The 24291-nt window shown below is 39.7% G+C and overlaps 1 protein-coding gene across 2 annotated transcripts in view; it reads right to left on the bottom strand.

Annotated features, from left to right (window-relative positions):
* LOC124117562 (RNA polymerase I-specific transcription initiation factor RRN3-like) overlaps nucleotides 1–24291 on the bottom strand; it is a 331792-nt gene that overhangs the window by 289455 nt on the left and 18046 nt on the right. Inside the window, exon 2 of one of the 2 annotated variants that reach the window (XM_046479504.2) lies at nucleotides 6096–6157. The exons of the other annotated variant lie outside the window; for it this stretch is intronic. The gene's annotated coding sequence lies outside the window, so the exon portion shown is untranslated. The remainder of the gene's footprint in view (nucleotides 1–6095; nucleotides 6158–24291) is intronic. 2 annotated transcript variants of the gene reach the window in all.

Raw genomic sequence — 24291 nt, 5'->3', positions numbered from 1 at the left:
AAATTCGTAACACATATGTGTACCCTACTCATACACATGAGTCCAAAAGAGGGAAAGTTCAGCTGAAATTGCTGAGGCAGAAGGTGACCTCTTAACAACTTTAAGCAACAACAACAACAGTGTCTACAGACTTGCTCTTAGCTTCCTAGGAACATCCTCGGTTCCTGGTAGGTCTATTGTTTGTTCGCCTTTATTGTAAATATTTGTTAGCTACTTATATATGTGATGTTTATGTAAATAAATCTGTGTTTATTGTAGTAATCGTCTCTTGTTTTACCTGGCTAAACTATCCCCTTTATTCAGAACATGATAAATCACAACCGAGAGATTGAAGCATGCCAAGACAAGAAAAGAAATGATCAACGATATCCAGAAGAAGATCTTCGAATCAGTACCCGACAAAACAAATACACAAGGCAGAGGTGAGCGGAATAAAGTAACGGGAAACCGTTGAAACAGCCCTGCCGTCATGCAACTTCGATGTTGAAGACCATTACTTAACCCTCCACTGGGTACATTCTGGAAACACAACGTTCCAATGATTGTTCTATATGTACAAGATACATAGTACAGTACAAGCATATACAGCGGAAAATAAGAGGAAAAGGCTTGGGACAAAAAAAACGGGACAGCATAACAGCAATGGTCCTGGGTGAAGAATTAATAAACTGTTCGTAGTCCCACTTTTCACGACCATCGCCACTGTCCTGTGACCTCTGTGACCTTAGGTCACCTCTTCACATCACTGCCTGTCACCCATGCTTAAGGAAGACATACTTTTGAGGTTTCTGAAGCCAAAGTCTGCGACGGGTGGGCCTAAACGTCGTAATGCAGGATAAGTATACAAATGTAAAAAATATTTAGATTTTATTAAATGTTTTACTTATCCTGCATTACTCCTTAATGCATCTGTATCGGATGGTTTGGAGGTGGGAAACGCTCAAAATACAGAAACCTCAATAATTCAAACCCTGAAGGTACGACACCAGTTGGTCGATAAACCATGAAGCGGAAAAAGTCAGAAAAACACCATTACAGTCAGGTTATTTCGATGTGAAAACAATTGAACATAGGAATTAAAAGAGTAGCTCCCTATACATCTGAGTAATAAAGACAACTAGCTCATCAGTTAAATCTGTACCTACTACAACATAGAGCCTTGTAGACAATCGATTGTCTAATATTATTCCACTAGCGAAATCTGAGCGACTGCACCGGAAATTGAAATGGCTCTGTATAGGACTAGTTCATTATGTGCCTTGGATGTTGATAACCTGTTGGGCCAAAACCAACAGCCCAAAACTTTGTACACCTTCGACGTCCCCGAGACTCACATTGTGAAGATAATGACTGGCCAAAACTTTGTCGGACCTCCAAATCATCCTTCCATGATTGTCTTAATAGTACAATTGCCATGTAAAGCCATGTTAGAGGTTAACGCCCTGATCTCATGAGGATTATTCACTCTCAGCGGATCCAGATTGGTGATCCAATAAGCCTGAAGGATGATTACACGTAACCATAGAGATATGGTGTTGCGACTAACTTCAGTCGTGGACGTAGTAGACACGGGTATAAATAACCGCTTCCTTGAACCACGCCTAGGAACGGGGGATGAAAATTTGCAGTGCCCGTACCGGACATAATAGGAGTTCACCCTCATCTTCACTTCCCACAATAGTCGATATTGGTGGAATGGCGAAGGAACGATTCTTTGGTAACTGATTCTTTGCAATAAAGTCCAAGCACAACCGGAGATGCACAGCTCCGTGTGTCCCATTCTCAAAACGAAGCAGGGCGATGTCAATCACCCATGCCACCGCGGCTACTGCCAAGAGAAATACTGTTTTCTTGGTGAGGTCATAAAATGAGGATGCATAGAGGGGCTCGAAGGGGGGATCCTCGCAAATCTTGAAGTACCACGTTCAAGTGGAACTTGGCCTTCTGATCCTAAAGCCTGAATGAGCGTAATAGGGCCTGTAGTTCCGTGACCTTAGTCATCTTGCGATTTTCTGGAACGGCCAAAACTGAATTAAGTGCAACCAAGTACGTAGTAATGGTGCTACCTTTCAAGTGTCTTTGGGTACGCAGATGTAGGAGGTATTCAGCTAAGAACTGTGGGGACACAGTTGTAGGGTCTTGACTTTTTGCCTTGCAAAACATTTCAAACGATCCTCACTTGTCATCGTATAGACCTCTGGTAGAAGGATGATGAGCTAACATTATAGCTTTTGCTGCCCATGCCAAATAGCCCTTTGCACTTAACACTTTTTTAAGACAAACCATCCGTGCAGACGAAACCTGTCTGGTGTTGGATGAGGCAGTTTGCTGTGAGGGTGGATAAGTAGGTTGGACCACTGTGGGAGGGGAAGTGGATCGTCTTCTGCTAAATTTCTGAGCTCGATGAACCACCCACTCGCCGTCCACCAAAGTCAGAGCAAGTCTCCTTGTCTCCTTGATCTTTTGTATTACTCTGGGAAGTAAAACTTGTGGTGGAAAAGTGTACGGCGCATCCGTCAACAGGGAGACATATGTCGTGAGTTGGTAATTTTGGCAAGTTGCAAACAGGTTGATGTTTGGTTGCCCGAACTTCTGAAGCAGTAACTGGAATGCTTCTGTGTGAAGTTACCACTCGGAGGGAGCCACCCTGTCTGGATGCGATAAAGCATCAGCCAGAATGTTTTGACATCTGGGGATGTGCTGAACTATGAACTGTAGTTGCAGGCGATCCACGAGATGAAAAAATCTGTCTTCGAGTTGGGGTGACTGTAGTTGATTCTGCCAATGTGCTTCCAACTCCAAGTTGTTGTGTGCCTCTTTCGATGAGCGCTTGACCATAGCCCTGAGGCTGTCTGGCCTTGCAGGTGAGCACCCCACCCTTGAAGGGAGGCATCTACGAACAGGTGTAGATTCGGGGATAACCCGGATAAATAGACTCCTCCTACGACATTTGACTCTACCGTCCACAAAATGAGGTAAGGCCTTAGTAGAATGATGGCCTTGAGCTGATCCTGATGCCTGATGTAAGGAATCAGGAAATGTTGAATTGGGTGTAATTGTAATCAGCCTCTGTTGGTTTGATCCTCGGCTGATGTGAGTAACCCTAACAACACTTGCCACTGTTGAAGTGTGCATGGTTGATAAAGAGCAGGTGACAGGAGGCGTAAAATCTTGCACCATCTGTCCATCATAACGGATAGGAGATCCTGGTCTGTTTGGAACAGACCTCCTATGAACTGGAGTCGATAGGATGGAGTTAACTCCGACTTGGCCTCGTTGATAATCCATCCCAGTTGATACAGTAGCCTTCTGGAGAAATCCTGGTGGCATACTAACGTCTGCATGTGTTGATGACACAGGAGACAGTCGCTACGACTCAAACCAAATGTTCCTCAGGTGTAGAAACAAAGTTATGGGCTTCATTACTCGTGTAAATAGCCACGGGGCCACTGAAATGCCAAATGGGAGCACAGCCAACTGGTAGTGAACCCCATTGAACTGGAATCTGAGGAACCTGTGGTGGGAGGTTATGGATTGGTATATGCAGATGTGCATCCCGCAGATCGAGATCAAGGAATCAAACACCTTTATGCTGGTTCTGAGTAGTCTCAACGTGGTGAGATGGAAACAGGGTGGACGCTTCAGGTAATGTTTGTTGAAAACAGAGAGATTGTGTATCATTCTCATCTTGTCTGAGTCCTTATTGGGTACCAGGAAGATGTGGGAATAAAAACCCGGTGTGTACAATCTCTACGGCTCTCTTTACCAACAGAATGTCTTTATTGGCCTTTAATAGCAGATGTTGCCTCCTTGGATAATTCCAAGGAAGAGGAGCCATGGTCAACTGTTGAACCACCTCTGTGTACAGAAGGTAACCGTGACGTAGTACCTTGAGAACGTAATCGTCCTCAAGGATGCTCAAGTTCTTCCAAAATCGATCCAGTCTCCCACCTACAGGGGTATCGACAATTGGGACAACTGGGGGCGGGAGATCCCAGTCGTGACTTTCCAACACCTCAGTGTTTACCCCTCTTATCACTTTCCCTACTGTGGTATGTACCACGCCAGGATTGATAAGAACCTTGAGGTTTCCCTCTGCCACGCCCTTTCCCACGAAAGGGATCCTGCGCCTGGCCTTCCTTGATAGACTCACGTCAAGGCCTGTAAGTGCCTGACTTGCCTGATTGCTGGGATAAACTGTGAGAAACGTGCTCCAAAGCCTTTAGTGACGTCTCATCCCTAGCATAACTGGAAACTTTGGCGTGCGTGTCCTTAATCTGTTCATTGAACAGAGACGTGGAAGACCAAGGTTGACATAACAACCTGCACTTAAACTCTGAATCCCAAGTAGATAGGGATAAATAGCCAAGCCTCTGTGTGACAGTTATTCTGCCAACGCAGCTTTAAGGTGATTTCTCATGTGGTCAATCTGACGCTGTTGAAAATCAACTATAGTTTGGAGATGATCTAGTAGGTTAGGGTTATCCTCTGACAGATCCTGATTTCCCGGTTTTAGGTTTTAATACCCTTTGAATTTCCATTTCAATAAACGCAACTCTGGTATCCTGAACCTTAAGAGTAGTAGGCCTTGCGGGCCTGCCATTCTCTGTATATCCTGATCCAAACTATGTGCTTGGTCTGCTGCCTCCAAACCATGGATAGGAAATTATCCTTCCTAAACTTGAGTGGCTTAAATGACGGCGTAAGTGTCAGCCTGGAAAAGTCCTCATCCAAAGATCTTATCATTTCGGTCATCATAGGGTCGACCAGAATCGACGTAGGATGTGTCCATATAGTATCTTTTTTATCCACCCTGTTACCCGGGGAAGGCACTGAAATGAGGCGGTCCGCTACCCAATCAAGAACTTGTGCCAGACCGAATGAAAATTCCATTCTGTCGAGGAACCTCCCTCTTCACCATTAGAATAGTCCAACGAATCAGAACGATGTTGACGTGTGTGTCTAGATGGTGAGCGACTTCTATTCCAATGTGTAGAACAACCTCTGACCGAGGGCTTAGATGAACTGCCTGGTGAATAGGAGTCATGCGTCAATGTCCAAGTATGCCCATGTGTACTGGTACTACTCAACTGGTGGCGAACAGATCGATGTCAGGGCGACCTGCACAAGTTTTATGACTCAGATCAAAAACAGGTCTTCCTTCTGTCAGTGACAGCAGTAATGTGAAGAGCCATGACGTCACACTTCCTTGGTCACGTGGGAGCTGTGTGATCGGATTGGCCTCTCAGCTAGTTGAAACAACTTCTTCAAGCAGGATCTTCACACAACTCTTTCTCTCTGTCAAGAACAAGCAGTAAATGTATTAAGGAATAAAGCAGGATAAGTAAAATATATATGTAATATATAAAGACACAAACCATAGGAAGGATACAGTTCACATAAAACAATAGTGTAATAATAACAAGCAAAGGATTGTAATTGATAAAGCTGAGAGCTCAAAACAGGTGTTTGTTCTCTCTGAGTGACAGCAGTAATGTGATGATATGTGACATCATCACTTCGTGGTCACTTGATGGGATTAGCCACACAACCAGTTGGAACAACTTCTTCTTCAGCAACAGCTATTCTTTCTGTCAAGAAGTAATGCAGGATAAGTTAAAAAATCGGACAATTTTGATAGGATGGCTTGGTTTACAGAGAACAGAAATTTTTTCCCAACTACTCTGTTGGCGTGAAAATGACAAAGTGAAGAGGTACCAGCTTGGTCACGTGCTTCTGGTGCCTCTGCACGGCTCAGGGGTGCAGTTGGCTTTCTGTTCTCCGGGAACACAGCATCAGAAGTTTCTACTACCTTTTTGAAATGAGACAAGGTAAACAATTAGTATCAGTCAGGAAAAGGTAAAATATAAATGCTTATCGTCTTACAAATGAAGGATGCAAGATTGACATATACAGGACAGAAAATGTCTCACCAACAAAAGCCATCCCAACTATGCTAACAGTCATTTGAAGTACTCATGTGTCACAATTCATTGGCGTTTTTTCGTATCCAAATAAAAACATTAGCCTACATACATACGCTTAACAAAGCACATGCATGTATAATTTTAGTTACTTATAGATTACATACATACCTCTGTTGCGATAACAAGTTCAAGGCTTGGACTGGAAAGGGGATCAGTACAGGCTGCTTGAGCTGAAGAGATGAGAGTGGAGTGAGTGTAAACTATTTCTTGACTATATGGCCATGTCACCACGGCTGCACGGCTCCAGTCTGACCATGTTTACAAACTAATCTAAATAACTATGTCTTTATTAATGATAATTTCCAAATTTTACACAGAGATATGTATTTAATCTATAAGTAACTGAAAATAAATAGAAAAGCAAATCTGATAAATTTTAAGTAATTTGTAGTAAGCACCCTGTAATTTTAATTCAAGATCACAACTCAGTGCACTGAAAAAACCTCAGTAACTGTGTTCAGTCGACTTTATGCTACATGAGCAACTAAACAACAAATTTGATACACAAACAGAGGCTACTGGTAAGATACACCAATGTATCAGTGCATCTTGATGTTTTACTTCTTGATACAAGTATCGATCACAGTTGCAAACTAAGTTAAAAATATTAATTCTTGCATCACTTTAATAACTGTTACACCAAAAAGTAAATGTTTTCTTCCTTTGCTCCATGCTTGACACTGCCACCTGTAAATCGTCATTGTGCCAGGTACTTGGCCAGCCTGCCTATAAAAAAGAGGGCTTACGCAACACAGATAAGAGCTCATGCAAGTATTGAGATACATATCGGATAGGGAGCAAGATATCATCATACGTATCAGTTGCACAGTTTGATACATAATCAGCCCTAATCCCATTTGAATTTTGCTTCAAGTGACACTGCTATTGTAAACAACATGTTGGCCAAGTTAATGCTAAAGGACTTCACGGCCTGTTTGTGGAGTAATCTCCTATTCTCTATGTACATAATCTAAAACAGACTATAGATAGTCTTTGTCTTAGTGTTTGTGGAGTAATCTCCTATTCTCTATGTACATAATCTAAAACAGACTATAGATAGTCTACGGTCAGCAATTCATTCACCTAAGGGTGGTCACAAACATGGATTCTCTCAAACATGAACAATGCGCTGTAATAAAGTTCCGTAACAAATAGGGATGCAAAGCAAAGGAAATCCATGATCACATGTGTAAAGTGATGGGTAAGGATGCTCATGACTATTCCACAGTTTGCCGTTTGTCTCTACAGTTTAAAAGGGGTAGGGAGTCCACAGACGGTGACCCAAGGTCAGGCAGAGTAGTATAGGTAATGGGGATTCTAGCTCACTTACACTGGAGCCATATCTATATACCTATACCACTACTAGAGAGGGATTTTTTTATGCAAAAATGATGATGCGATTCAACGATCGTCATGAGTCGTATTTAAAGAAACATCAATATTAATTAATAATGAATAAAATTTACTATAGCCCACGAGGATATTGGAAAGGTATAGAAGCAATACAAAAATTAGCCACTGCGGCTAAGGTATCTAAAGATATGGCCAAGGACTGGTTAAAGAAACAAGCAAATGTGGCACATATACTTACAAGCACCGCGTTATATACCGAGGAAGTATATATAACGAATGAAGTTCATCAGGCTGACCTCTTGTTTCTTCCCCACAATAAGGTAAGACGCAAAACGTATAAATATGCTTTAAACATAGCGGATGTGGCTAGTCGATACAAAGAGGCTGAGCCATTAACCTCGAAAGATTCAACAGCTAGCTAATGCACTAAGTTGTTTATATAAACAGGGACCACTAAAATGGCCTAGCTATTTCAAGTAGATCCTGGTTGCGAGTTTATGGGATCAGTAACTAAACTGTTAACAAAGCACGATGTCAAAATCAGGCGTGGTGAAAAAGAGGCCCACCGTAGTCAAGCTATCATTGAAAGATTTAACTGGACATTAGCGGAACGTTTGTTTGGCTATCAGTATGGGATTGAAATGAAATCGGAACGATAAAGATCAACTGAATGGGTGACACGTTTATCAGCTGTTGTATCAGCGCTGAATAATGAAGTAACGAGATTAATTGGGAAGAAACCATCCGATGCGATTAAAATGAAATCTGTGACTTCTGAATCTTCAGCACCGAGGAGAGGCAAAGAACAATAACTTCCGGATAGAGTAAGCTTAAGATATTTATACCAGCCCGGTGAACTCGAAGGAGGCCTACGTTGCACAACCGATCCGATTTGGTCTCTTAAGATATATAACATTAGTTGACTGGTTACGAAAGAAGGAGACCCTATTCTTTATTATCTTAAAGATGGACCGGGCAGGGCATTTGTACGAGAAGAGTTGCTCATAGTTCCCAACGATACAGTACTACCACCATAGCCATAAGCGTAGGTTGTTACACCATTATTATCAATCCATCTCTTTGTATCTAAGGGGGATAATGATGTCTAGTTCATTCTTAATCCATATATCCTGTGATTGTAACTTCTTAAAGAGTTCATCTCATGTTTGAACGTTCTACCATTGAATAATGCTTCTTTATACTGTTCGTGTTTAATATGCTTTTTTACCACATACTTCTTAACACCCTTAGCTTTTCTTATCTCTATTATCGGACTTCTTTATAGAATACATCTTAGGTCTTAATCCGACATACTCCGCTATAGGGGTCCCAGCACATTCATCCTTCATCTTACCTAACACCTTTTTATTTACTACGCTGTGCAGTGGATTATCTTTTGGGTAATCGCTCATGTCGTACATATCGATTTATTCTGCCATATCTTTATACACATCCTCGGTTTGTATTTCCATCAACAAAGAATCTGTGTTGGTATATAACACCTCGCATCTATCATTGTACTGCTTCTTAAGTTCGTTGTAATAAAAGTCATACATTAAGTGTTTTGACAAGTCAAGAATACTCATACCAACGTACACCGGTCTGTTGAATTTATATTACTTTTATGCATATGTAGTGCGCCTAAGTCATTATCAAATATCTTGCTTCTGTTAAAAGCCGGACTGGCTATAAGTTTCTTGAGTCTTTCTTCCTCATTAGATCTGACTAATTTAACATCTAAACGCTTCCTTAGATTCTCCAGAGTTTTACCAAATACTGAGTTATTCATGAGCTTATATAGTTTCTTTTTGAAATTGCTGGTAGCCATCTTTCTTAAATCTGTGTTCAGCCTTATGTAGGGCTCCATCCAAGGGCTTTGATCAAACTTTAGAACTCTTCGTATTTTCTTTAGTTTCATACCTAACGATAGATATAACTGGAGATTTCTGTAGTGAACTATATATTTTGTCTTATCCGTCAAATTTGGTACGAGTTTTTTTACGTTAGCTAACCTAGTGTTACCCATCAAGTAGTGTTGATATTCCGACATCCAATCTTTATTCACCATTAATCTTTCAGGAGCTAGCGGATAACTGTTATGGTCTTTATGTAACAAATTTGGATATTCCAACTCACATTCTAGTATGTACTCTTTATCGGAATCTGTGGGGATATCATCCACATCGATATCATTCACATCGACCCACTCAAACCCGCCCGTGGGTAAGGGTTAACTCAGAGCCCATCCATACAAATTGTTGGCGTCGAGATATAATATGTGCGTGTCGGGTTTACTCGGATCATATCCTTCCACTAATTTATTATTAGCCTTAGAATACCTTTTCGCTACCATCGATATACCACCTCTTAATCCTTTCTCAATAAACCATCGCATATTGTAATGCGAGTAATTTTAGTTCTACACCGGTTTCCTTCAACAATGCATCCCACGATAGACGGGACTAGAATAGTGCCATGCCGGGCCCAAGCCGTATTGTTTTAAACATGTCTTTCTAAATATCTCTAATATATCGGCAAGTAACAGTCCATCGGTTTTTAAGTACAGATCGTGATAATCGCCTAAATTCTTACAACCTAATTTATCCCAGACCGTCAGAGCGTGTTCATAATCGGCATCGGTTATTTTAGATTCTGTTAAGTTACTATGGAATGTTTCAAGGGGTGTTAATTTAGTTTAGTAGTATAGGTAATGATGGTTCTGGACCACTTCCACTGGAGCCAGATTCATATACCTATACTGCTACTACAGGGGGGATTTTTTATGTCAAAATGATGATGCGATTTAATGATAGTCATGAGATTAAGTTAAATTGGCTCTAGCTCACCAATACCTGGGGCCAATCATTGCTTTAGATGAGCCTAAATGGTAATAAAAATATTCTTTATTATTTTTATCGATAAAGCGATATTCAACATTTTTATTAAGTTCTTCGTTAATTTTACTAGGAGACCAGACTATAACTACACTCTTTTTGTAAATTGATAAGAAACAATTGATAACCGTATTTGGTTGGTTTGACATCACTGATATAATAAAAACCTTGTGGTAATTCTTTCCATTTAATAGCTTTCTCCATTATTATATATTTATGTAAGCAATTGTCTAAATGTGATCAAACGATAGTAAGCAATCTATTTTTAATCTCCAACCAGTTCTTTGGTTTTGGCACGGAATAATTGACGAGCTTGTTGCCTCCCCTCTTCTATGAACTTTTTTTTCTCGTCTTCGCTAATACCACTGGTCTTACGAGATTTTGATCGAATCTCCTGCTTCATTTTATTGTATTTGTTAAGCTCCGACAGCACTAAACGAAACTCATCCTCGGATATCTTACAATCGGCCATTGCTGTCGAAATATGATCCTCGATGCTGTTCAACTTTGCTTCGGCGAGTATCCGAATACTATCGTGTTTTAATGCTTTCTTTTGTAACCGACGAGAAATGAATTTTATCGCTATTCCTGCCAGTCCCGAGACTCCAGCGGCTATTTCCATGCCTAGCACGATAGGCGCGGCGATTATAGTTGATAGTAAACCGATACCCGCTACACTGAGTCCCATGCCAGATACTACAAGAGCGGTGTCAACTCCGTCCAGAGCATTCACGGCTTTGCGATACTTTTTATACAATCCAAGTCTCAACTCCCTATCCTTCCCTATTCGATGTTTTATGTCGCTTATTTGATGTAATCGAAATCCATCAACAGTTTCCATCTTTTCAAATGCTTCATTGAGCGCCGGATATAAACTCATAGTGTATATAACGATCATATAATAGTCTTTAATTGGTCTTGCTTAAATGTTTTGAGACTATACATCAACCTTATTAAATGTATATTATATGGCAATAATATCTTAGAAAGAGAAATACTACCACTTTTAATAATTTGGACCCCCTCGAGGGTTGCAACGGGCGATGCTCCGATATGAATAATACTGCAACGTTGACGCTCGTGATTCTTGAACCATTTAATCGATAGACCTGGTAATATTTCGAAGGCATCTACCGGTGCATCTCCGAACAAGACTTCAATAATAAGCGTAGAAATATTAGGTATTGCACTCAGGTTAACTTTAATATCTTCGAATTCAGTAACCAAATTTAAACTAATGTTTTTTAAGGACGGACGACTATATAACATATGACCTGGGTTTTCTGGCAGGGGAGTAACCAACACACTTTTTCGTTTTGACGGGATATAAGCCGCGAGTACGATGCCACTATTTATTATCTTAGTTAAATTATGTCCCTTACCCATCATCACATAAGGTGGGGTAATGACGATATTCAGTAGCCACTCGATGTTTGCTTCGACCATAGTCCATTTATTATCATCGTTGCGAGTAATATTGTACGAAGTGTTTTTAAGGAGTCTACTAACGTCGACATCGCTTAAATCTCCTAGATTACCCGTGAATGTGACTTCTTTCCGCTTGTATACATTATCGTGTAAGTGTAAAGCGTATAACTTACCATTGTCACCGGGTTTATCAAATCCTTCCGTGTCTCCGAGATCGGAAAGCGCAATTGTATTACATTGTCTGAGCGTTCCAGGGCCTGATGCATCAACCATTATTTTTAATATTGAGTGTTACACTTAAGTATCCTATATGTACAGGTTGGTGTTTTACATCTAATACAGAAATTTTGAGGTCTGAAATAATACCACGCTTCAATTTTTTATATTGTAATGATGAGAAAGATTCCGTTCTACCGCTATTATATTTTTCATTTTTCACTGGAACACTTCTGAGCAGAGTTGAAGGACTTTCTTGTTGAATATTATCTGTCGTGCTTATTTGATCAAGATGGATGCACAACTCTTTATAGGGAACTAAATCGGGCAATGTATTTCCATGTTGTGTTTCGTTAGAACTTATAATTTTAAGCTCAAATCCAAGTGTAATTCCTAAGTATGGGATAAGAATTACACCATTTTCTCCAGTGTCGATTTTCAGCATCCCATTCGATTCATTTTGTGAGAGACTAATTCCATTAGGCTTAAAAATTTCATCATTGAGTGAGCATACGCTGTAATACCCATCAGGTATAGTAATGTATTTGTCAGGAGCATCTTCATCTAATATATGTATCCTATTATTAATTTTCGCAGCACTTATATTGGTCCACAGTGGGTAATATGTTACATCGCATAGTGCGACTTCGAGTTGTCCATCCGAGTTATCGATAGTACGAAGCAGTTGAATAGACTGACCATTTGTTATTCCCAGGAGTGTAACATACATATCAAATATACAATGATACTATATCATAACTTAAATATGGAATTAACCATTATTTTTAATATGGAGTGTTACACTTAAGTATCCTATATGTACAGGTTGATGTTTTACATCTAATACAGAAATTTTGAGGTCTGAAATAATACCACACTTTTTTTTTTATATTGTAATAACGAGAAAGATTCCGTTCTACCACTGTTATATTTTTCATTTTTAACTGGAACACTTCTTAGCAGAGTTGAAGGACTTTCTTGTTGAATATTATCTGTCGTGCTTATTTGATCAAGATGGATGAACAACTCTTTATAGGGAACTAAATCGGGTAATTCAGCTCCCTGTAATGATCCCTTGTGGAATATTATATAACTGCGTACAAATCCAAGTGTATCTGATAAGTTCTCGTAAATCTTTACATTATTTTCTCCAGCGTCGAATTTCACTGTCCCAGTCGCCTCATTTTGTGTGAGACTCATTCCATAAGACTTAAAAATTTCATCATTGAGTGAGCTTATGCTGTAATACCCATCAAGTATAGTAATAATATTATTAATTCTATCTTGGTCATCTAATATATCTATCCTATTATTACCTCTCGCAGCACTTATATTGGTCCACAGTGGGTAATACGTTACATCACATAGAGCTACTTCGAGTTGTCCATCCGAGTTATCGATAGTATGAAGCAGTTCAATAGACTGACCATTTGTTATTCCCGGGAGTGTAACATACATATTAAATATACAATGATACTATATCATAACTTAAATATGAAATCGACTCACATTACTAATCAATCGATTATGGTAACTGCCTCCGGTGCTGAGTTTACCGTTAAATTCCACGATATCTTTGAAAAATACAGTTTCACGGCAACTAACGATACAATGGTGGACGATTGGTTTAACCGTCCGATGCAATTTTGGCAGAATCAGTTAAACTTTGCCGTATGGTGTGCCACAACGGGATGTGGCGTATCTGTTAATGCCCCAGGATTTAAACTATATAAGTCTGTTATATTATTTCACGTGTACTATCAGATTAGACGTATACTTAAAGAAATTAGTGCTCCATTACCGATGGATCCAGCATGGAATCATGCAAATAATCATTATAATAAGAGGGACTTCGAACGTATTTGTAATGAATTTAATGTTTCTACGAGTAAAGATTGGCGCATTAGTGGACCTAGCCATGGTCTAGGTATTCCGTACAATGGACAAAGAACTATTAAAGATAAAAGCGATTATTTAATTAAAGCGGGTGTGATCCCTTCAGGCTTTGCTCTCTCGGATAAACAGTTTAGAGCAGATCGTATGAACTTTGAGAGTGGCATTCCTTATCTTATAACAAAGTTTGTGCATCCAAACGATACAACAGATGCTTGGAATGAATTTCTTAATGATAAAACGGAAAATAATTTTACTAACCCAGGATTTGAAAGAGTTAATGAATCGATAAGAACTTATGTATGGGCAATTCTCGGAGCACAATCGCAAACACGAACGTCCATTATCGGTACTGGGACGGCGTTTGATGCGCAAAAACAGTTTGTCTCAAACGTGGAGGACGCCATTAATTCACCAGTTGACATACCATCGTCTATAAAGCGTTTTCAAGATGCATTACAGTACGCTCAATCCAAAGTGGACTTCGTTTATGCGCCGGGACTATACATGTCTCCGAGTAATATGGAACTTAAGATCGGTCAAGTGATAGGTTATAATAATAAAATTGTTATCGCTACCGATCAACAAAAACCAGGTATAAATTCAGATATTAACGTTGAATTAATAACGCAAACGATCACGGGCGAAAAGGGAATAGTCAAGCCGCAAACACCAACTATCGATCAACCATCTACTAATGCTCAAGTACCACCGCATATTGAGGCTAAAAATCAACAACATATCGATGAAAAAACAGCGCTTGTAGTGGGTGGAGTCTCGGTTGGTTTACTCATGATTTGGTGGTTAAATAGTTCTTAGCGAACACGTACAGCAGCCCTGCAATTGCTACGATCAGCCCCCACAAGTTTTGACTAAGCCAAGTGGTGGTCTTAGCTAATAAATTCAATAGCCAGGAAACAACACTCCCTATTATACCGGGAAGTGCGGCTGCGGCTTTCTCAGCGAGCTTTCCCAGTGCTGAACCTAATGCTTTTAAATGCTTTTTTATCCACTCTTTTATACCATTTTTATTGCTGGGCGGTGAACCTCCACCTGTACTGCCACCTGTTAACGAGAGAGTCAAAGTCGATATAATAAATCCCAACGCGGTTAAAATACTGGCAATGGTTATTCCCTGTTCTCTGAACAATGTTTTAATTTTATCGGCCAGTGTAGTGTCATCGTTGAGGACTTGATCGATAGTTTCTCGAATACGACTGATTTGCGAACGAAGTGCCTTTCTATTACTGGAAGCTGCTTCGAGGCGGGCCGATCTTTCGTCTTCTAAGCTACGCAATCTTTCTGCTACCCGGCGTCTACTGAACTCATCGACCGCCTGTTCGAGTTTTGTTTTCTCTTTAGCTATATGCTTGTCGATTTCGGATATCTTGGCTGTATTATTGATGAGTTCTCCCCGCATTGTTCGCATTGCCTTGTCAAGACCTCGTAATTCCCTAATACTGAACTCCGAATATGGTGATACACTGACCGTGGAATTATCGTAATAGGTATCTAAGATTTCTCCGAGTCCGTTCGAGGCCACGTTAGAGGCTGCTTCCAAATCATCTGTATTAACGAGTTCATCACGCACGGTTCGAAGAACCTTAGTAGTCTTCGCGGAAAGTCGTCGGTAGTCCACAAAACCTAATTTATCACGAACAGTGCTGATGCCGTGTTTAGCAGCTATCGTAGACAAGGCTAGGGGCTTACGAGTACGAGAATGCATAAGATCAATATCCGGAGAGTCACGCAGTCGCAATATTCCTTTACTATCTATCTCAAACTTTGAATAGTCACGACCTATTGGGGTATCATCTTTTAATGCATCGTAATAATCATTGACGGACGATTGTAAAAGTTCATCGTTAAGATTCGTACCACCAAAGTTGGTTTCATCAGTACCCTCTTCGATTGGATTCAGATCATCATAGGTACTTAGATCATAGTTATTAATATCAAGATCAGTCATTTTTATATTAAACATAGGGTACATAATTTCAATATAAACAATGTCTTCGCAATACGGACGCAAGTTAAACCCACAACGTAGACTTCGAGATCCATTAGGGGTCAAGGCAATTCGTCAATCTGTAACTATAACTAATAACCCTAGTACCATAGATCAGAATCAAACGCTTCTGGTTCGCTTTCCTAATCTCGGCGCACATGATGTGTTAGTTCCGGGAACTGTCCGACTAGCGTTTACGATTAGTTTGACTTCTACAGACGTTAACAGGGAGCCCGTTCAGAACATAGGTCGTGCTATCGTTAAGAAAATCGCCATTAAAATTAGCGGTAATGAGGTTTTGAGTATCGACGATAGTGATGTATACTATTGCTACATGGATCTCTGGAGAACGGATAAAGAGCGGGAAAACTTACAGTACCAAGGTATTTGTAATAAGAACACATTGAGACTGCGCGTGGGTGCTGAAAATGGTGTTGATACCAACGAAAAAGATAAGGCCGTTGCCGACGCATTAGGTAACAGATTCTATGTTCCCTTAGACTTTGAATTACTAGATTCCCACATGCCCTTTTATCAAGCATCCCTAGGCGATAGGTTAGAATACGAACTCACTTTTAATGACTACGGTAGAGTAATCAGATCTGCTAATGATGATGCTAGCTATTCAATTGATAATATCTCTCTGGAGTACGATATGATAACGGATCCCGAATTAGCCAGACAAATTCGTAACCAGTATACCGGAAGTTTAGCCATTTTGTACGATCGCGTGCTGCGACACCGAAAGATCACGAGGGACAAAAAAGATACGATGTGGAATATCAATCTAAACGTTCCCACGAGGTCGCTGAAGGGTATTTTAATGTTGTTCGAGGACCCCTCAGATGCGTTTAAAAGAAATACCGAGAAGTTCTACAATCCCAAGATTACAAAAGTAGAATTGACTATCGAGGGCGTTCCTAATCAACTATATAGCCAAGGAATGCTAGCGTATCACCAGTGGGATGAGATTAAAAAACTTCCTTCTATAAAACGTTCTCCGGAAGTTAACGCGGTTGTGAAAGATCTGTCTCTCGGGAGTGTATCGATGGGTGAATACCTCACCACGAAGTACGCGCTATGGCTCGACATGCGAACAACGGACGATGACCAATTACACGGCAGTGGGAGGAGAATAGAAAATGCTAGCGAGGGTGCCACCATACAGATAACGAAGCTCCAGGAAGCGGCTGGTAAATTAAACATATATTTGTACGTGATTATGGATGCGCAACTTAATATACAGAATGGGAGATTCGTGCAAGCAATCTATTGATAATCTTTTACCTAAAGATCCGCACTGCGCTATCATATGCGGGCAAACGGGCTGCGGAAAAACAGCCTTTATTCTAGATATTTTAGAAAGCCATTATCGGGACGTTTTCGATCATATCATTATTCTGTGCCCGACTATAAGCGTTAATAAAACATACCTATCGAGAGATTGGGTAATGAATGACGACGGGGTACACAGAGTCGATCCGGGCGATCGTTTACAAGACTGCCTCCGAGTATGTCACGAAAAATACAAAGGAGAATCGACCCTTTTCGTAATAGACGACTGCAGCGCGAGTAAAGAACTCACAAAAAAGAAAGATATGCTTTCGTATTTAGCATTCTCCGGACGGCATACTCAACATAGCGTTTGGGTACTTACTCAAAAATACAACTCTGTACTGAAAGATCTCAGAGAGCAGACGAAATGGGTAGCGCTTTTTCATTGCAAAGATCGAGATTCATTCGAGGAATGTTTACGCGAAAATGATGTCATTTATACCAAGGGCGAACGAGACAAAGTCAGAAAAGTGTTAGCGGCAACGAAGCACTGTAAACTCGTATTAAAAACCGATCAACCAGCTGCTTATGCAATTGCTTAGCAAATTGTAGCAAATTATAGCAAAATGTAGCAAAATTATAGCAGAATGTAGCAAAAATGTAGCAAAATTATAGCAAATTGAACATTAGCGGTTAATATTACATAAAATGTGGTTCGAAATCCTCATTCTTTCACAACAGTTCATTATTACGGGTTGTATTGGATATGTCATATTATATTATGTTAGACTTAAATATCTCCTTAGGTATTACATTATGGAATGCGACAAACTCATCGAACAAATGCTCAAAGAATCTGATGCAGATCAAAATGCTGATAAATCTTTAGATAAACATAGAGAAAGACTTGCCGCTTTGGTAGCCGGTGGAAAATGTTCCCAATATTTGGGAGAAAATTATACCATCGAAAAAATTGATAACATGACCGACGAAGAGATTAAAAAACTGTACGCTCGTTACGAGTCTAGACTGGGAGCTACCATGACTAAAACGATAGGGTCTTCTATATTACAACTATACACAGCCGTAGCTAGTACGTTTCTCCCCATCCCGGCAGAACATCGCCTGTATTTATGCGAATCTCTCGAGAAAGACCCATTCATTGAACACGCTATAAGCTCAGTGAGCTGTGAGTTTTATCATAGATTCGGAATGTACTTAGCTCCGTTCACCACAGCTTTAATAACGGCTAGGTATTGTCAATTTAAACATACGTGCCCACTTAATAATATAAATGGAGACACAGGTGACACCACAACAGATTGTGAACGAGGAACCACAACAGATTGCGGAACAACAAGTGAACACACAACAAGTGAATGAGGAACCACCACCAGTGAATGTGAATGCACCACATGTGAATTAGAAACCCAGAGTTACTAAGAATCCTTTAAAAATAGCTGCAGGAAGAAAGGGAGGGCTGGCGAGGAAAGCGAAATTAATAAATAATTCAAATCCGATTAAAACATGGGCACTAGTAGGAGTTGCTGGTATAGCGGTTGTATGGTTCTTTTATAAGTCCGGAGAAGAGAAAACGTCACCCCCGCCGCAACAACAAGTTCAATTAGAGGTTAGTCCCCATATAATGCTATAAGAAGCATGACTACTCCAGCTACAGACGGTAAAATGTTGGTAAACGCGACGTATCATTCAGCGGTGGTCACCGGCTTGGCCATTGGCTATGCCCGTATGGCTAAAATGATTACTAAAGCCACACCTCCCAAGCTAGATTTTAATGGATATGACATCGGAATGGCCATTCTTGATATTGGATTAGCTATGGCAACGAAGGATATGCTCATCAAACAAGGACTTATCCCGGAAGACATAATGAAGTAATTAAACGTTTGAATATTTTATATTATTATACATATGGCATCAATTGCGATGATGGTCGGTGGAGCTGTTGTTAATGCTCTAGCTTTTTCGGGGAGTAATTTTTTATTTTCCAGTATGAGGGAATCAAACGCTAAAGAAGTTGAAGAGGAGCGTAAACGACATAACGAAGCTTTAGAACAATACCAAGCAGCCCAGTTACAATATACACAGCAGAGAATGAAGAGATTAGACTTTATTCATGAACAACTGATGAAGGAAGGACATTCAATTCAAACGTTTAAGGATGTCGAATCTGCCATGCACGAATACTTCCTCGTTTATGGGAAAAAACTAGACCCAATACTGAGACCAACAATGAGTCAGTTTTATACACCGTCAGAGGCTCAAAAAAACCGAGAGATGACATTTATTATTATTGGATTGACTTCTGTATTGATTTTCAGCTATACCATGCATAAGTCAGAGTGACAGCTGTGGCTATGAGCGATCTATAAATAGCGTTGGCTGACTGCCTAATCAATAGTGTAGATGTGTTTTACCTTTTAGACAAATGATATGATATGTGTATAACCACCATGAATCTATGCAAATATACACTCATGGGGAAATCGATTCAATGTCAGAAGCCATCGGTGGGTATTTACTGTGGCACTCACGCTTATAACATCAGAAAGGGTTTTAAAAATTACGTTTGTTCTGTATGTGGGATTGGAGTCAAATGTAGTTACAGTTTATGTAAGAGTCACGGTGCTGATAAGTTCAGGAAGCAGATTATTTATGCTAGGAAGAGAGATTACATCAATGAGAGGAATAGGTTGGGGAGAATACGTATTTATATATGAAAAACAACCATTTAGACAAATGAATCATTTTGTATATACCATTCAACCACAATGGTTTTTGTCAGAGAATTAAAAGCTATGGCAAAGCAAAGTGGACTGCGTGGATATTCTCGTATGAGAAAAGCTGAATTGATGGATTTACTCGGTTTGGAATACAACAGACCCGAGACTGTTAGAGAACTCAAAGTTCGAGCGAGAAACAGTGGGCTGAGAGGTTATTCTCGAATGAGAAGAGCTGAATTGATCGCTTTACTAGATAATAATCAACCTAATGATAATGTTGATGATATTGATAATGTTGATAATGATAATGATGATGATAATGAACATCAAGAATTAATATTTGTACCCACATCCGCCGGCGTTGGTAAATATCTAAGAGGTTGGAAGATGGATATTAATTCCAACATGGATGTTAATGATATTAAGCCCATCATATCGAGTAAAATTAACGAGGAATTAGATGATTTACATAGTATAAAATACCAGCTGACGATTAAAATGACATTGAGTAAAAGTAACACAGACGATAGCACCGAATATACCGAACCATATTTCCGAAGCAATCAAGAAGTTATAACCGAATCCGATGCTATAAACTCATCATTAGATACATCAATTCAGAGAATACAGGAAACTTTAGAACGCTGGACTAATAGAGGTTCGGGTTGGGGTGTTGATAAAATCGATAGTTTATATTTAGATATAGCGAATTATATGCCCTTCAAAGGTGGATCTTATATGGATTTACCTCCGTATTATAAGAAGAAAAAAGCCATAATTAACGTAAAAAATAAATCCGATGACTGTTTAAGAATGATGATAAGATCTGCATTGTTCCCCGTAGACAAGCATCCGGATAGACCTTCTAGCTATCCTCAAAACGATGGACTCAACTTCGATGGTATAGACGAACCTACACCAATATCACAAATTGATAAGGTGGAAAAGCAAAATAATTTAGCTATAAATGTTTTTGGACATTCTAAAGGAATTGTTGTACACAGGATAAGCTCCGCTCCGGAAAATATCCCCAGAATCAATTCATTTCTGATCGAAAAAGATGGTAAATATCATTATACGTGGATAAAGAGTTTAAACAGGCTACTATACGATCAAACAAAACATGCTAGAAAGAAATATTTCTGTGAAAGATGCCTGCATGGGTACAGCAGACAAGATCTATTAGAAGCGCATAAAGAAGACTGTAGAGGTGTTGGACAGAATGCTATCAGGATCGATATGCCTAAAGAAGGAAAAAATATATTAAAATTTGAACATTATTGTAATCAAATGCCAGTACCGTACATAATTTACGCCGACTTCGAAGCGCTTATCAAACCCATAGAAAATACCAACCATAGCAATACTGATAATAGTTTTACGTACAAAACTCAAGAACATATTCCTTGTGGGTTTGGATATATAGTTGTAAGGTATGATGGGAAAACAAACCCGCCCGTGATTTACAGAGGTCCCGATGCAGCGGGAAAGTTCCTAGAATATCTACAAAATGAAGAGAGAATAATCAGGGAAAAATTATCGTGTAAGATACCCATGCGTATGACGAGGGATGATTGGAGGGTCCATAAGAAGTCAACGAGTTGTCACGTTTGTAATAAACCCCTGGATGGGGATTCCGTAAGAGATCATTGTCACGTCACGGGTAATTATCGGGGAGCCGCTCATAACGAGTGTAACTTGAAACTAAAAATGAACTCTCAAACAATACCCATCCCCGTTGTGTTTCATAACCTTAGGGGATACGATTCACATCTCATTATGCAAGCTATCTCGAAGACCGACGGCGGTTTAACGTGCATTCCTAATAATATGGAAAAATACATATCGTTCTCGTTGACTAAACCTATACATTATAGGGACAAGGATGGGAAATCTAGAACAAAGCAAAGTAATGGGCTTAGATTCATAGACTCCGTACAGTTTCTGTTATCTTCCCTGGACAATTTAGCTAATGCGAACAATCCCGATGACTTCGCGATAACAAATCAATATACCGATAAGATAACTCGTCATTTGTTGCTGAGAAAAGGTGTATATCCTTACGAATATATGGATGATTGGTCTAGATTCGAAGAAACTGAATTACCACCCCTCGAATCATTCTATAGTAACTTAACAGAATCTAGAATAACAGATGCCGATTATGAACACGCTCTGACGGTCTGGGATAAATTAGGTTGTAAGAATTTAGGCGATTATCACGATCTGTACTTAAAAACCGATGTACTGTTACTCGCCGATATCTTCGAGATATTTAGAAAGACGTGTTTCAAACAATACGGCTTGGACCCGGCATGGTACTATTCCAGTCCCGGACTATCGTGGGATGCATTGTTGAAGAAGACCGGCGTAGAACTAAAATTACTAACAGATTACGATATGCACTTGTTTATTGAGAAAGGATTAAGAGGTGGTATATCGATGGCAGCTAAAAGGTATTCTAAGGCTAATAATAAATTAGTGGAAGGATACGATCCCAGTAAACCCGACACCCACATATTATATCTCGACGCTAACAATTTGTACGGATGGGCTATGAGGCAACCTTTACCCACGGGTGGTTTTGAATGGGTCGATGATATCGATAATATCAATGTTATTAATATCAATGTGAATGATGTGAATAAAGGGTACATACTAGAAGTTGACTTGGAATATCCAAGTTCGTTACATAAAGACCATAACAGTTATCCGCTAGCTCCCGAAAGATTAATGGTTAATAAAGATTGGATGTCGGAATATCAACGCTCCTTGATGGGTAATAGTAGGTTAGCTAACGTAAAAAAACTCGTACCAAATTTGATGGATAAGACAAAATATATAGTTCACTACAGAAATCTCCAGTTGTATCTATCGTTAGGTATGAAACTTAAGAAAATACACAGAGTTCTAAAGTTCGATCAAAGCCCTTGGATGGAGCCCTATATAAGGTTGAACACAGATTTAAGAAAGATAGCTACCAGCGATTTCGAAAAGAATCTGTATAAGCTCATGAATAACTCGGTATTTGGTAAAACTATGGAGAATCTAAGGAAGCGTGTTGATGTTAAATTAGTCAGATCTAATGAGGAAGAAAGACTCAGGAAACTTATAGCCAGTCCGGCTTTTAACAGAAGCAAGATATTTGATAACGACTTAGCCGCGTTGCATATGAAGAAGAGTAATATAAAATTCAACAGACCGGTGTACGTCGGTATGAGTATTCTCGACTTGTCAAAACACTTAATGTATGACTTTTATTACAACGAACTTAAGAAGCAATACGGTGATAGATGTGAGGTTTTATATACCAACACAGATTCTTTGTTGATGGAAATACAAACCGAGGATGTGTATAAAGATATGGCAGAAAAAATAGATATGTACGACACGAGCGATTACCCAAAAGATAATCCACTGCACAGCGTAGTAAATAAAAAGGTGTTAGGTAAGATGAAGGATGAATGTGCTGGGACCCCTATAGCGGAGTATGTAGGATTAAGACCTAAGATGTATTCTATAAAGAAGTCCGATAACGGAGAGATAAGAAAAGCTAAGGGCGTTAAGAAGTATGTTGTAAAAAAGCATATCAAACACAAACAGTATAAAGAATCATTATTCAACGGTAGAACGTTCAAACACGAGATGAACTCTTTAAGAAGTTACGATCATAGGATATATGGATTAAGAATGAACAAGACATCATTATCCCCCTTAGATACAAAGAGATGGATTGATAATGATGGTGTAAATACCTATGCTTATGGTTATGGTGGTAATACCGTACCGTCGGGAACTATGAACAACTCTTCTCGTACAAATGCCCTACCCGGTCCATCTTGAAGATAATAAAGAATAGGCTCTCCTTCTTTCGTAACCAATCGACTAATGTTATACGTCTTAAGGGACCATATGGGATCGGTTGCGCGACGTAGGCCTCCTTCGAGTTCACCGGGCTGGTATAAATATCTTACCCTTACTCTATCCGGAAGTTTTCGTTCTTTGCCTCTCCTCGGTGCTGAAGATTCGGAAGTCACGGATTTCATTTTAATAGCATGGGATGGTTTCTTCCCTATTAATCTCGTCACTTCATTATTCAGCGCTGATACAACGGCTGATAATCGTGTCACCCATTCGGTTGATCTCAATCGCTCCGATTTCATTTCGATCCCATACTGATAGCCAAACAAACGTTCCGCTAATGTCCTGTTAAATCTTTCGACGATAGCTTGACTGCAGTGGGCCTCTCTTTCACCACGGACGATTTTGACATCGTTCTTTGTTAACAGTTTAGTTACCGATCCCATAAACTCGCGACCGGGATCTACTTGAAATAGCTTAGGCCATTTTAGTGGTCCGCGTTTATATATGCGACTCAGTGCATTAGCTACCTCTGTTGATTCTTTCGAGGTTAATGGCTCAGCCTCTTTGTATCGACTAGCCACATCCACTACGGTTAAAGCGTATTTATACGTTTTGCGTTTTACCTTATC

The sequence above is a fragment of the Haliotis rufescens genome, unplaced genomic scaffold (assembly GCF_023055435.1).
Source record: "Haliotis rufescens isolate VD_foot unplaced genomic scaffold, xgHalRufe1.0.p SCAF_28, whole genome shotgun sequence".
Classification (NCBI taxonomy): Eukaryota; Metazoa; Mollusca; class Gastropoda; order Lepetellida; family Haliotidae; genus Haliotis; species Haliotis rufescens.
The sequence above is the reverse complement of the archived record's forward strand: the minus strand, read 5'-3'. Positions and strand labels throughout refer to the sequence as shown.